The 14,207-nt window shown below is 46.0% G+C and overlaps 1 long non-coding RNA gene across 1 annotated transcript; it reads left to right on the top strand.

Annotated features, from left to right (window-relative positions):
* The first annotated feature begins 12,019 nt into the window (after positions 1-12,019).
* On the top strand, positions 12,020-13,843 carry LOC116219546. Its single transcript, XR_004163222.1, has 3 exons — positions 12,020-12,561; positions 12,777-12,946; positions 13,424-13,843. It is a non-coding gene; the product is annotated as an uncharacterized LOC116219546 (long non-coding RNA).
* The last annotated feature ends 364 nt before the right edge of the window (positions 13,844-14,207 follow it).

The raw sequence follows: 14,207 nt of genomic DNA, 5'->3' as shown, positions 1-14,207 counted from the left end.
ACACACAACACACACACACACAACACAGCACACACAACACACACACACACAACACAGCACACACAACACACACACACAGAACACAGCACACACAGACCGCAGCGCACACACAACACAGACACACAACACAGCACACACAACACACACACACACAACACAGCACAGACAACACACACACACACAACACAGCACACACAACACACACACACACAACACAGCACACACAGACCGCAGCGCACACACAACACAGCACACAACACACACACACAACACAGCACACACAGACCGCAGCGCACACAGAACACAGCACACACAGAACACAGCACACACAGAGTTTCTCCTGCACTAATATCTTTCCTTTTCAGCAGGTGTCGTGTGAGATATGCAGTGACATCAGCGTGGGTGAAAGGGACCCCTGTGTGCCGTGTGAGATATGCAGTGACATCAGCGTGGGAAACCCCTCGTCTCACAGAAGGAGCGGAGCATCATGCAGCTCTGTGGGAACGCAACTGTAACTGCATACGGCCTCTGCTAACACGGCTAACCTCTGCTAACAGGGCTAACCTCTGCTAACAGGGCTAACGGGAACATGGAGTAGGAGAGCAAGCAGAGGCATCTGACGGGTCGTACCCAGGGTGAGGGGTCACTTAGGGGTCGTATCCAGACTGACGGGTCGTACCCAGACTGACCGGTCATACCCAGGGTGAGGGGTCATACCCAGACTGAGGAGTTGGTACCCGGACTAAGAGCGAGTGGATGCCCGCTGCCATGCCCGCTGAGGAGGAAGAGGATGAGCAGCCGGTGTGGCAGTCGGTGGCCATGTTCTGCTGCAAGGGCGTGATCGAGGGCATCATCGTCTTCCTCTTCTTCTGGCTCCTCATACAGGTGCTCTTCACCAAGGAGCTGGAGAGTAAGTCATTGTCTCAGTCTCAGTCTCAGTCTCTCTCTCGCTCCGTCTCTCTCTCCGTCTCTCTCTCTGTGTCTCAGTCTCTCTCTCTCTCTCCGTCTCTCTCAGTCTCTCTCTCTCTCAGTGTCTCAGTCTCTCTCTCTCTCTCCGTCTCTCTCAGTCTCTCTCTCTCTCTCAGTCTCTCTCAGTCTCTCTCAGTCTCTCAGTCTCTCTCTCTCTCTCAGTGTCTCAGTCTCTCTCTCAGTGTCTCTGTCTCTCTCTCAGTCTCTCTCAGTCTCTCCGTCTCTCTCTCTCTCTCAGTGTCTCAGTCTCTCTCTCTCTCTCCGTCTCTCTCAGTCTCTCTCTCACTCTCAGTCTCTCTCAGTCTCTCTAAGTCTCTCAGTCTCTCTCTCTCAGTGTCTCAGTCTCTCTCTCAGTGTCTCTGTCTCTCTCTCAGTCTCTCCGTCTCTCTCTCTCTCTCAGTCTCTCAGTCTCTCAGTCTCTCTCTCTGTTGTCTGCATCAGTCTCTGTCTCTGTTGTAGTTGTCTGTCTCTGTCTCTGTTGTAGTTGTCTGTCTCTCTGTTGTCTGTCTCTGTTGTCTGTTTCTGTCTCTGTCTCTGTTGTAGTTGTCTGTCTCTTTCTCTGTTGTCTGTCTCTGTTGTGTCTCTGTCTCTGTTGTCTGTTTCTGTCTCTGTTGTAGTTGTCTGTCTCTCTGTTGTCTGTCTCTGTTGTCTGTTTCTGTCTCTGTTGTAGTTGTCTGTCTCTCTGTTGTCTGTCTCTGTTGTCTGTCTCTTTCTCTGTTGTCTGTCTCTGTCTCTCTGTTGTCTGTCTCTGTTGTGTCTCTGTCTCTGTTGTCTGTTTCTGTCTCTGTTGTAGTTGTCTGTCTCTCTGTTGTCTGTCTCTGTTGTCTGTCTCTTTCTCTGTTGTCTGTCTCTGTCTCTGTTGTCTGTCTCTGTTGTCTGTTTCTGTCTCTGTCTCTGTTGTCTGTCTCTGTTGTGTCTCTGTCTCTTTCTCTGTTTCTGTCTCTGTTGTAGTTGTCTGTCTCTCTGTTGTCTGTCTCTGTTGTCTGTTTCTGTCTCTGTTGTAGTTGTCTGTCTCTTTCTCTGTTGTCTGTCTCTGTTGTCTGTTTCTGTCTCTGTTTCTGTCTCTGTTGTCTGTCTCTTTCTCTGTTGTCTGTCTCTGTTGTCTGTTTCTGTCTCTGTTTCTGTCTCTGTTGTCTGTCTCTGTCTCTGTTGTCTGTCTCTGTCTCTGTTGTCTGTCTCTGTTGTGTCTCTGTCTCTGTTGTCTGTTTCTGTCTCTGTTGTAGTTGTCTGTCTCTCTGTTGTCTGTCTCTGTTGTGTCTCTGTCTCTGTTGTCTGTTTCTGTCTCTGTTGTAGTTGTCTGTCTCTCTGTTGTCTGTCTCTGTTGTGTCTCTTTCTCTGTTGTCTGTCTCTGTCTCTGTTGTCTGTCTCTGTTGTCTGTTTCTGTCTCTGTCTCTGTTGTCTGTCTCTGTTGTAATTGTCTGTCTCTGTTGTCTGTCTCTGTTGTAATTGTCTGTTTCTGTCTCTGTTGTAGTTGTCTGTCTCGGTTGTCTGTCTCTGTTGTCTGTCTCTGTTGTCTGTCTCGGTCTCTGTTGTCTGTCTCTGTTGTCTGTCTCTGTCTCTGTTGTCTGTCTCTCTGTTCTAGTTGTCTGTCTGTTAACCCCAGGTGTGGCTGTGGTCCACTGTGCTCTGTCCCTGCTGTTTAAACTAAATCTACATCCTGCTGTAGTCTAGTTGTGTGTCAGTGTGTTGGTCTGTGATGTGGTGTTTGGCTGTAGTCTAGTTGTGTGTCAGTGTGTTGGTCTGTGATGTAGTGTTTGGCTGTAGTGTAGTTGTGTGTTGGTCTATGATGTGGTGTTTGGCTGCTGATGAACAGTTGCTGCTGTGAGGTTGTGAACCCCGGCCTCAGGTCAGGCCTATGGATTAAGCCTCCTCTCTCCCCTCCCTCCCTCTCTCTCTCTTTCTATCTCTCTCTCCCTCTCTCTGTCTATCTCTCCCTCTCTCTCTCCCTATCTCTCTCTCCCTCTCTCTCTCCCCATCTCTTTCTCCATCTCTATCTCTCTCTCTCTCTCTCTCTAGTTCACCTGCAGGTTCTCCTGGGGGTGGGGCTTGTTGTGTTCTGCCTCTCGCTGCTGCTGGGCTGCTTCCTGTGCTTGTGGAGGACGAGGTCACTTCCTGCGAAGAACAAAGAGCCTCCTGCTTGCCCCGCCCATCTCACTTCCTCTTCCTGTGCTCCAGCCATGAAGGTTCTCAGCGAGGAGCCGGAGGGGGAGGGGCTTGACTACCCGTCTGCGTTTGGGAGCTCCGCCCCCTCTTATGATGACTTCTCCACGTTGTCATCGGCAGCGCGGCCCTGCACCTCCTCCGTGCTGCAGGAGAGCCCTCGCACCTCCTCCGTGCTGCAGGAGAACCCCACATCCTGCTTCCCCCTGCGGCGCCTCAGCTCCCCCACCGTCTCCGCCCCGCTCTACCGCCCCATGGACCACCACCGCCCCTCCCTGCCCTCGCTGCCTCTCCTCAGCTTCCTGTCCAGGACCCGGAAGGTTCTGGAGCGCCGCTGCACGATGGCGGCTAACAGCTCCCCCTGCAGCGAGCGCAGCCGCCTCACCGTTCCCTCCTCCCCAGTCCCCACCTCCCTCAGCCGCTTCCACACGGAGCTGTCCCTCCCCCACTATGGCACAGGCTCCGCCCTTAGCCCCGCCCTGTGCGCCCCGTCGCTGCACTTCTCGCTCTGCTTCTCGGCGGCGCGTCAGACCCTCACCCTCGTGCTCCTGAGCCTCAGTGGCGCCGCCCACAGGCTGGGCACGGTGTCGGTCCTGGCCCGCCTGCCTCCGGCGCGGCCGGTCCCGTGCGAGGTGAGCGCACGGCACCGCAGCCTGAGCCCCGAGCTGCACGGGCCGGGCCTGGTGCTGCCCGTGTCCTCGCTGCAGGAGCTCCGCAGCTGCGTGCTCGAGCTGGCCGTGTTCTCCCAGGACCCGCCCGGCCACACGCCCTCCCCGCTGGGGCACACACCCTCCCCGCCCGGCCACACGCCCTCCCCGCTGGGGCACACGGAGCTGGCCTGTGGGGAGCTGGACTGGGAGCCGGAGACAGCCCTCACCTGCAGGAGACAACTCGGCCCCCTCAGAGGCAAGACGCAGGTATCACACAACAGCACAGGAGGCGGGGGTGGGGTGGGGTGGGGTGGGGTGGGGTGGGGGGGGGGGGGGGGGAGGGCACAGCAAAGGGGAGGCTGTGAGGAAGTTAGTCAGGGTCACATCAGTAACACAGGAAGTTAGTCAGGGTCACATCAGTAAGACAGGAAGTGATGAAACATACTGAAGGTTTGTGAAGACATGACGCCTGACAGTGGGGGATACAAGAGAACTGGTCAAGCAGAATAGTTCAGCACTGAGTCAGGGCAACCCTTGGGGTGTGTAAGTGATGAGAACAGGGTTTATCAGTGGTCATGAGCCACAGTGTGTCTGCTTCAATGCAGAGGCGGTATTGTGATGAAGAGATGGGGTGTGGAGAGGGTGGACAGGGTGGGAGATCACAAACACCAGACTAGTGAGGGACTGCGTCTCCATCTAGAGGAGATCACAGACACCAGACTAGTGAGGGACTGGGTCTTCATCCAGAGGCACGGTGGCTGGTTCCACATAAGAGTGGGGCTCTCTGCTAAGGCATAGTAAAGTGCAGGTGTGTGCCTGTCTGCCATGGGTGTGTGTGTTTTTCTGTGTGTGTATTGTATGTGTGAGTGTGTGTGTGCCTGCTGTGAGCTGGGACATCAACACTATAGGAGCCGATGCTGATGCAGATCCTGATGCTGATGCTCCATGTTTGAGGCTGATTGACTAATCCAGACCTCTTGGTCTCTATAGACATGTTGGATCTGAGCTTGACCCTTGACCTTTCGCCATCTCTGCCAGGGAGGGACTTCCCATGATGCCGTTGGGGGAGGGCTGGGCGGCTCTCTCCAGTCCCTGCCTCAGCTCTTCATTCTGATGCAGTATCAGATCCTGGCCCACCGCGTCAAAGTCATGGTTCTAAAGGCGGAGAACCTCCCCGGCACTGCAGCGCAAGGTAGAGAAAAGGTGTTCTCTGTCTGCCTCTGCCCATCTCTCTCTCCTCTCATCTCCATTTCTTCCTTCCTGTCCTTGCTCTCCTTCTCCATCCTCTTCCTCTGTGTGTCCAACCCATCTTATGGAAGATCCTTCCTCCATTTAGTCACCTGCTGTGAGTGTGTCACTGTGAACACCCCTGCCCTGGAAGCTGGTCATGTGATTCAGCCCACCAATGGGAGCCTCTGGGGGGCTGAATCTCAGGGACTCTCAGTGAAAGCTCCTGGCGGGCTGATCCGTCGCCTGGTTGGAGGGGTTGGTGTCGGGGTGGAGTAAGCCCTCATGTGTGCTCTTAATGTGGGGGATTTAACAACGGTCTTACAGGATGCGCGAGGTCCGAGGGAGATCATCCAGTTTTTAATGACATTGTGGTTTAATCTCTCCTCTCTCTCCTCGCAATCCTCCAGGCGGGCCCATCGCCCCGCTGCTGGCCTGAGCACATAGCGGTCTGAGTACCCACAGGCTCAGGGGCCACAACACTAATGCAGCCCTGCTCCGCTCCCTGCCCAGCTGCCCGCGCCGCTCCCTGCCTATCCGCTCCCTGCCCAGCTGCCCCTCCGCTCCCTGACGCCACTTGCTGGCTCTGACCCGCACGGAGCACAGTGCACACGAGGAGACACATTTATTAAGCACTCCGCAAACCCCTCAGACGTTACCTCTCCCCCAGTTACACGTTAAAGAGACTGGGTTTCTGTCGACACAATGACATCCTCAGTGTCTGCGTGAACTGGAGAGGGTTGATATACTGGAATACATACAGGGGGTCCGCAAGCGGAGAAGGCACATGAAGACTGCCTCCATAAACTGAATGGCCTCTCCTGTTAGCGGCATTTAGCCATGATGTCTGTGGGGGTTGGTCAGTGTTAAATTCTATTCTCCTCGATCCATGTTGATATGGAATATGTTTCCGTCATTCATTAACAATAATGAAAGGTCACTCAAAATAGAAACGTACATATTTGTTTATTAGCTTACTAAACTTCTCACAGTACTATCAGAACATCGTTATCTGTGGCATGGCTCAAAGCCGTATGAGCTACACAGGAAACAAACAGGGGTTCTTATAAGCAGCGTTCAGTGAGCAACTATAGGCAAATGAGAGTTCCGTTCTGCTAGCAAGGATAACCCACAATAACCCCAGGAAGTAAAACGAAACGAGGAAGTAAAATGAGTTTGTTGTATCAAATGAAAGGTTTTTACAACAAACAACCCTGTTAATCGACTGGGTAATATAAAAACCTTTTTTATGCAACGAGTTTTATTGTTCCATTTGTCCTAATGATCGGGAAAATAGTTAAAAGCGTGTTTGAAAGTTATAGTAGCCTATTTGTCATTATAAAGTCCTAATCTGTCTACTCACTAGATCAGACTTTATAATGGTATTTTGTTAACTGTGCATTATATTAACTTGCTTTAAAACAAGGTAAGATATAGTGAGTTCATTTTAAGCGTACAGGATACTTTGATAATGACTAAGCTGTAGCTGAAAATTGACAATTAATATTACTTTCATAGTAACATCAAAATGGGTTAAAAACGATTCACTGATGTTACAAAAGTATGATTTTCTTGTTTAAATATAGGGAACACTGACTAAACAGGCATCATTGCAAATATTGTAGTAAGAAATCGTAAAACACACAACAATCTGCTGATAAAAGGATTATGTCTTTATTAAAGTTGGTTGAACATGTTCAGAACACTGTAAAGAAAGGGTAAAAAATGTTTAGCAGTAATTAATCTGGCCATTCACTGTGAAAAAACACTTGACACACAGATCACACAGGTGAAAAGGGATTATCTCCAATGCCAGGGTATTGCCATGTGACACGTATCAAACTTTGCTGATGAAACTAAAGATTGTGTCTCAATGAAAGGGGAGTGGAATATGTTTAGGACATTCCAAACATTAAATAAAATGTGTGAAGTAGTTGAGATTTACGTCCCTGAATGCTCCACAATACTTTAAACATAGGTGATCAGACAGGCGAAAATGCATTATCTTCAATGGTAGGGCCATGTGACATGTATCACTCTTTGCTGATGAAACTAAAGATTGTGTCTCAATGAAAGGGGGGTGGAATATGTTCAGGACACTCCAAACATTAAATAAAATGTGTGAAGTAGTTCAGATTTACGTCCCTGAAGGCTCCACAATACTTTAAACATAGGCCTACTACACACAGGCGAAAATGCATTGTCTTCAATGGTAGGGCCATGTGACATGTATCACTCTTTGCTGAAAAAACTAAAGATTGTGTCTCAATGAAAGGGGGGTGGAATATGTTCAGGACACTCCAAACATTAAATAAAATGTGTGAAGTAGTTGAGATTTACGTCCCTGAAGGCTCCACAATACTTTAAACATAGGCCTACACACAGGCGAAAATGCATTAACTTCAATGGCAGGGCCATGTGACATGTATCACTCTTTGCTGAAAAAACTAAAGATTGTGTCTCAATGAAAGGGGGGAGGAATATGTTCAGGACACTCCAAACATTAAATAAAATGTGTGAAGTAGTTGAGATTTACGTCCCTGAAGGCTCCACAATACTTTAAACATAGGTGATCAGACAGGCGAAAATGCATTAACTTCAATGGCAGGGCCATGTGACATGTATCGCTCTTTGCTGAAAAAACTAAAGATTGTGTCTCAATGAAAGGGGGGAGGAATATGTTCAGGACACTCCAAACATTAAATAAAATGTGTGAAGTAGTTGAGATTTACGTCCCTGAAGGCTCCACAATACTTTAAACATAGGCCTACACACAGGCGAAAATGCATTAACTTCAATGGCAGGGCCATGTGATACGTATGACACTTTGCTGATTAAACTAAAGATTGTGTCTCAATGAAAGGGGGGTGGAATATGTTCAGGACACTCAAAACATTAAATAAAATGTGTGAAGTAGTTGAGATTTACGTCCCTGAATGCTCCACAATACTTTAAACATAGGTGATCAGACAGGCGAAAATGCATTGTCTTCAATGGTAGGGCCATGTGACATGTATCACTCTTTGCTGAAAAAACTAAAGATTGTGTCTCAATGAAAGGGGGGTGGAATATGTTCAGGACACTCCAAACATTAGATAAAATGTGTGAAGTAGTTGAGATTTACGTCCCTGAAGGCTCCACAATACTTTAAACATAGGTGATCAGACAGGCGAAAATGCATTAACTTCAATGGCAGGGCCATGTGACATGTATCGCTCTTTGCTGAAAAAACTAAAGATTGTGTCTCAATGAAAGGGGGGAGGAATATGTTCAGGACACTCCAAACATTAAATAAAATGTGTGAAGTAGTTGAGATTTACGTCCCTGAAGGCTCCACAATACTTTAAACATAGGCCTACACACAGGCGAAAATGCATTAACTTCAATGGCAGGGCCATGTGACATGTATCACTCTTTGCTGAAAAAACTAAAGATTGTGTCTCAATGAAAGGGGGGAGGAATATGTTCAGGACACTCCAAACATTAAATAAAATGTGTGAAGTAGTTGAGATTTACGTCCCTGAAGGCTCCACAATACTTTAAACATAGGTGATCAGACAGGCGAAAATGCATTAACTTCAATGGCAGGGCCATGTGACATGTATCGCTCTTTGCTGAAAAAACTAAAGATTGTGTCTCAATGAAAGGGGGGAGGAATATGTTCAGGACACTCCAAACATTAAATAAAATGTGTGAAGTAGTTGAGATTTACGTCCCTGAAGGCTCCACAATACTTTAAACATAGGCCTACACACAGGCGAAAATGCATTAACTTCAATGGCAGGGCCATGTGATACGTATGACACTTTGCTGATTAAACTAAAGATTGTGTCTCAATGAAAGGGGGGTGGAATATGTTCAGGACACTCCAAACATTAAATAAAATGTGTGAAGTAGTTGAGATTTACGTCCCTGAATGCTCCACAATACTTTAAACATAGGTGATCAGACAGGCGAAAATGCATTGTCTTCAATGGTAGGGCCATGTGACATGCATCACTCTTTGCTGAAAAAACTAAAGATTGTGTCTCAATGAAAGGGGGGTGGAATATGTTCAGGACACTCCAAACATTAGATAAAATGTGTGAAGTAGTTGAGATTTACGTCCCTGAAGGCTCCACAATACTTTAAACATAGGTGATCAGACAGGCGAAAATGCATTAACTTCAATGGCAGGGCCATGTGACATGTATCGCTCTTTGCTGAAAAAACTAAAGATTGTGTCTCAATGAAAGGGGGGAGGAATATGTTCAGGACACTCCAAACATTAAATAAAATGTGTGAAGTAGTTGAGATTTACGTCCCTGAAGGCTCCACAATACTTTAAACATAGGCCTACACACAGGCGAAAATGCATTAACTTCAATGGCAGGGCCATGTGACATGTATCACTCTTTGCTGAAAAAACTAAAGATTGTGTCTCAATGAAAGGGGGGTGGAATATGTTCAGGACACTCCAAACATTAAATAAAATGTGTGGAGTAGTTGAGATTTACGTCCCTGAAGGCTCCACAATACTTTAAACATAGGTGATCAGACAGGCGAAAATGCATTAACTTCAATGGCAGGGCCATGTGACATGTATCGCTCTTTGCTGAAAAAACTAAAGATTGTGTCTCAATGAAAGGGGGGAGGAATATGTTCAGGACACTCCAAACATTAGATAAAATGTGTGAAGTAGTTGAGATTTACGTCCCTGAAGGCTCCACAATACTTTAAACATAGGTGATCAGACAGGCGAAAATGCATTATGTTCAATGGCAGGGCCATGTGACACGTACGTTTAAAGTATTGTGGAGCCTTCAGGGACGTAAATCTGAACTACTTCACACATTTTATTTAATGTTTGGAGTGTCCTGAACATATTCCACCCCCCTTTCATTGAGACACAATCTTTAGTTTTTTCAGCAAAGAGTGATACATGTCACATGGCCCTGCCATTGAAGTTAATGCATTTTCGCCTGTGTGTAGGCCTATGTTTAAAGTATTGTGGAGCCTTCAGGGACGTAAATCTGAACTACTTCACACATTTTATTTAATGTTTGGAGTGTCCTGAACATATTCCACCCCCCTTTCATTCAGACACAATCTTCAGTTTCATCAGCATAGAGTGATACGTGTCACATGGCCCTGTCATTGAATAAATGCATTTTCGCCTGTGTGTAGGCCTATGTTTAAAGTATTGTGGAGCATTCAGGGACGTAATTCTCCACTACTTCACACATTTTATTTAATGTTTGGAGTGTCCTGAACATTTTCCACCCCCCTTTCATTGAGACACAATGTTTAGTTTCATCAGCAAACTGTCATAGGTATCACATGGCCCTACCATTGAAGACAATGCATTTTCGCCTGTGTTTAGGCCTATGTTTAAAGTATTGTGGAGCCTTCAGGGACGTAAATCTCAACTACTTCACACATTTTATTTAATGTTTGGATTGTCCTGAACATATTCCACCCCCCTTTCATTGAGACACAATCTTTAGTTTCATCAGCATAGAGTGATACGTGTCACATGGCCCTGCCATTGAATAAATGCGTTTTCGCCTGTGTGTAGGCCCTATGTTTAAAGTATTGTGGAGCATTCAGGGACGTAATTCTCCACTACTTCACACATTTTATTTAATGTTTGGAATGTCCTGAACATATTCCACCCCCCTTTCATTGAGACACAATCTTTAGTTTCATCAGCAAACTGTCATAGGTATCACATGGCCCTACCATTGAAGACAATGCATTTTCGCCTGTGTTTAGGCCTATGTTTAAAGTATTGTGGAGCATTCAGGGACGTAAATCTCAACTACTTCACACATTTTATTTAATGTTTGGAGTGTCCTGAACATATTCCACCCCCCTTTCATTGAGACACAATCTTTAATTTCATCAGCAAAGAGCGATACATGTCACATGGCCCTGCCATTGAAGTTAATGCATTTTCGCCTGTCTGATCACCTATGTTTAAAGTATTGTGGAGCATTCAGGGACGTAAATCTCAACTACTTCACACATTTTATTTAATGTTTGGAATGTCCTAAACATATTCCACCCCCCTTTCATTGAGACACAATCTTTAGTTTCATCAGCAAAGTTTGATACGTGTCACATGGCAATACCCTGGCATTGGAGATAATCCCTTTTCACCTGTGTGATCTGTGTGTCAAGTGTTTTTTCACAGTGAATGGCCAGATTAATTACTGCTAAACATTTTTTGCCCTTTCTTTACAGTGTTCTGAACATGTTCAACCAACTTTATTGAAGACATAATCCTTTTATCAGCAGATTGTTGTGTGTTTTACTGTTTCTTACTACAATATTTGCAATGATGCCTGTTTAGTCAGTGTTCCCTATATTTAAACAAGAAAATCATACTTTTGTAACATCAGTGAATCGTTTTTAACCCATTTTGATGTTACTATGAAAGTAATATTAATTGTCAATTTTCAGCTACATCTTAGTCATTATCAAAGTATCCTGTACGCTTAAAATTAACTCACTATATCTTACCTTGTTTTAAAGCAAGTTAATATAATGCACAGTTAACAAAATACCATTATAAAGTCTGATCTAGCGAGTAGACAGATTAGGACTTTATAATGACAAATAGGCTACTATAACTTTCAAAGACGCTTTTAACTATTTTCCAGATCATTAGGACAAATGGAACAATAAAACTCGTTGCATATAAAAGGTTTTTATATTACCCAGTCGATTAACAGGGTTGTTTGTTGTAAAAAACCTTTCATTTGATACAACAAACTCATTTTACTTCCTCGTTTCGTTTTACTTCCTGGGGTTATTGTGGGTTATCGTTGCTAGCAGAACGGAACTGTTCTTATAGATTTATCAGGGAACAAATTAAGAGTCCCATTAGTGCATTTCCCCTTACCTTACATAACACATAACATGAGTATAATTGACACAATAGGAATACAATTCAGCAATATAAAATAATACAATAACAATAACAACAGTCAGTGTCTCCCGTTAGCGTTAGCGCCAGTTAGCCATGCTGCTGTGGGGTTGGTCAGTGTCTTCCGTTAGCGTTAGCACCATTTAGCCATGCTGCTGTGGGGTTGGTCAGTGTCTCCCGTTAGCGCCATTTAGCCATGATGTCTGTGGGGTTGGTCAGTGTCTCCCGTTAGCGTTAGCATTAGCGTAATTTAGCCATGATGTCTGAGGGGTTGGTCAGTGTCTCCCGTTAGCGCCATTTAGCCATGATGTCTGTGGGGTTGGTCAGTGTCTCCCGTTAGCGTTAGCATCATTTAGCCATGCTGCTGTGGGGGTTGGTCAGTGTCTCCCGTTAGCGTTAGCGCCATTTAGCCATGATGTCTGTGGGGTTGGTCAGTGTCTTCCGTTAGCGTTAGCATCATTTAGCCATGATGTCTGTGGGGTTGGTCAGTGTCTCCCATTAGCGTTAGCATAATTTAGCCATGATGTCTGTGGGGTTGGTCAGTGTCTCCCATTAGCGTTAGCATTAGCGTAATTTAGCCATGCTGCTGTGGGGTTGGTAAGTGTCTCCTGTTAGCGCCATTAAGCCATGATGTCTGAGGGGTTGGTACGAGTGCAGGACAGGAAAGACCAGACTACTCGTTGTGCAGGCTATCAGATAGGATTTTAGCATTTTAATTAGGGTTTTATCTGATGAGGATCAGGGTCTAATCTCTCCCTATCACCCCACTCTGCCTTTCTCTCTGTCCATCCTTCTCTCCCTCCCTCCATCTCTCCTTCCCTCCATCTCTCCTTCTCTCTCACTGTTTTCTCTCTCTGCAGAGCACCATGTGGTGATAAACCTGAGACACGCTGGGGTGGTGATGGCCTCCAGAGCCACAGAGGGAGCAGCGGGTCGGAACACCGTGTGGAACTCCTCTCCCTTCCTGTTTGAGCTGCCGCGCGGAGACGTGACACAGCTACCGCTGATCATGGAGTTTATTCTCATAAAGGTTTTAATCTTACAAACAGTTCCTGGAGTTTATACTCATAAAGATTTTAATTTCACAAACTGTTCCTGGAGTTTATTCTCAGAAAGGTTTTAATCTCATAAAACTGTTCCTGGAGTTTATTCTCAGAAAGGTTTTAATCTCACAAACTGTACCTGGAGTTTATTCTCATAAAGGTTTTAATCTCACAGCTACTGCTGTACCTGGAGTTTATTCTCAGAAAGGTTTTAATCTCACAAGGAGTTTTATATTGATTATTTGCCCCACAGCTGCCTCTGCTACTGGTGCTAAAGTGCTTATGTTTAAAGGTGGTACACTGATATTATGTAGCCGTTTAGAAAGATGTAGAAAGGTGGATGCAACTGAATTGCTTCAGCTACTGCAGTTTATTCTCTTAAAGGTGGTACACTGATATTATGCAACCGTTTAGAAAGATGTAGAAAGGAGGATGCAACTGAATTGTGTTATTTTTCTGGGCAGGGTTGCCTGTATTCAACCAGCAACGTGGTGGGCCGCATTGTGATTGGCCAAGAGGCTAAGGAGGAGGGGCAAGCCCACTGGAGAGACATGTGCAACAGGAGCCAAGTGGAAGTTGCTCGATGGCATGTCGTCCAATCAGAAACACTGTAGGATGCTTTCTACCAGTCGTCCAATCAGAAACACTGTAGGATGCTTTCTACCAGTCATCCAATCAGAAGCACTGTGGGATGCTTACCATCAATCATCCAATCAAAGACTCAGAAACTGACTGAACAATAAGTGTGGTGGCAGCGCAAAGTGGAGTACCTGCTGAAGAGTGAGACTCTGCATGAGACACTGACTGTCTGGGAAGACAAGGAACTGATGAAAATAGACATTTTGCATAAACATTTGAATAGTTTGTAGCCATGTGTGTGTGTGTGTGTGTGTGTGTGTGTGTGATAGACTGGATCTCACATATAGATATTGACCGGGCAAATGTATATTTGTGTTTTGCTCTAAGGTGTGTCTGCACTTGCATAGGTGAGTGTGTGTGTGTGGGTGTGTTAGACTGGATGCACTTGCATAGGTGAGTGTGTGCGTGCGTATTATACTGGATGTACTTGCATAGGTGAGTGTGTGCGTTTGTGTATGTGTGTGTGTAGGTGTGTGTGTGTGTGTCTTAGACTGGATGCACTTACATACCGTATTTGTATTTCTCTCTCCAGTAGGGATTTCCTGATCCTCAGCTTCAGTGGATCATGATGATTGTGACATTATAAATCCTGTCTTTATATTTATTTGT

Source organism: Clupea harengus, chromosome 3 (assembly GCF_900700415.2).
Source record: "Clupea harengus chromosome 3, Ch_v2.0.2, whole genome shotgun sequence".
Lineage (NCBI taxonomy): Eukaryota > Metazoa > Chordata > Actinopteri > Clupeiformes > Clupeidae > Clupea > Clupea harengus.
The sequence above is the reverse complement of the archived record's forward strand: the minus strand, read 5'-3'. Positions and strand labels throughout refer to the sequence as shown.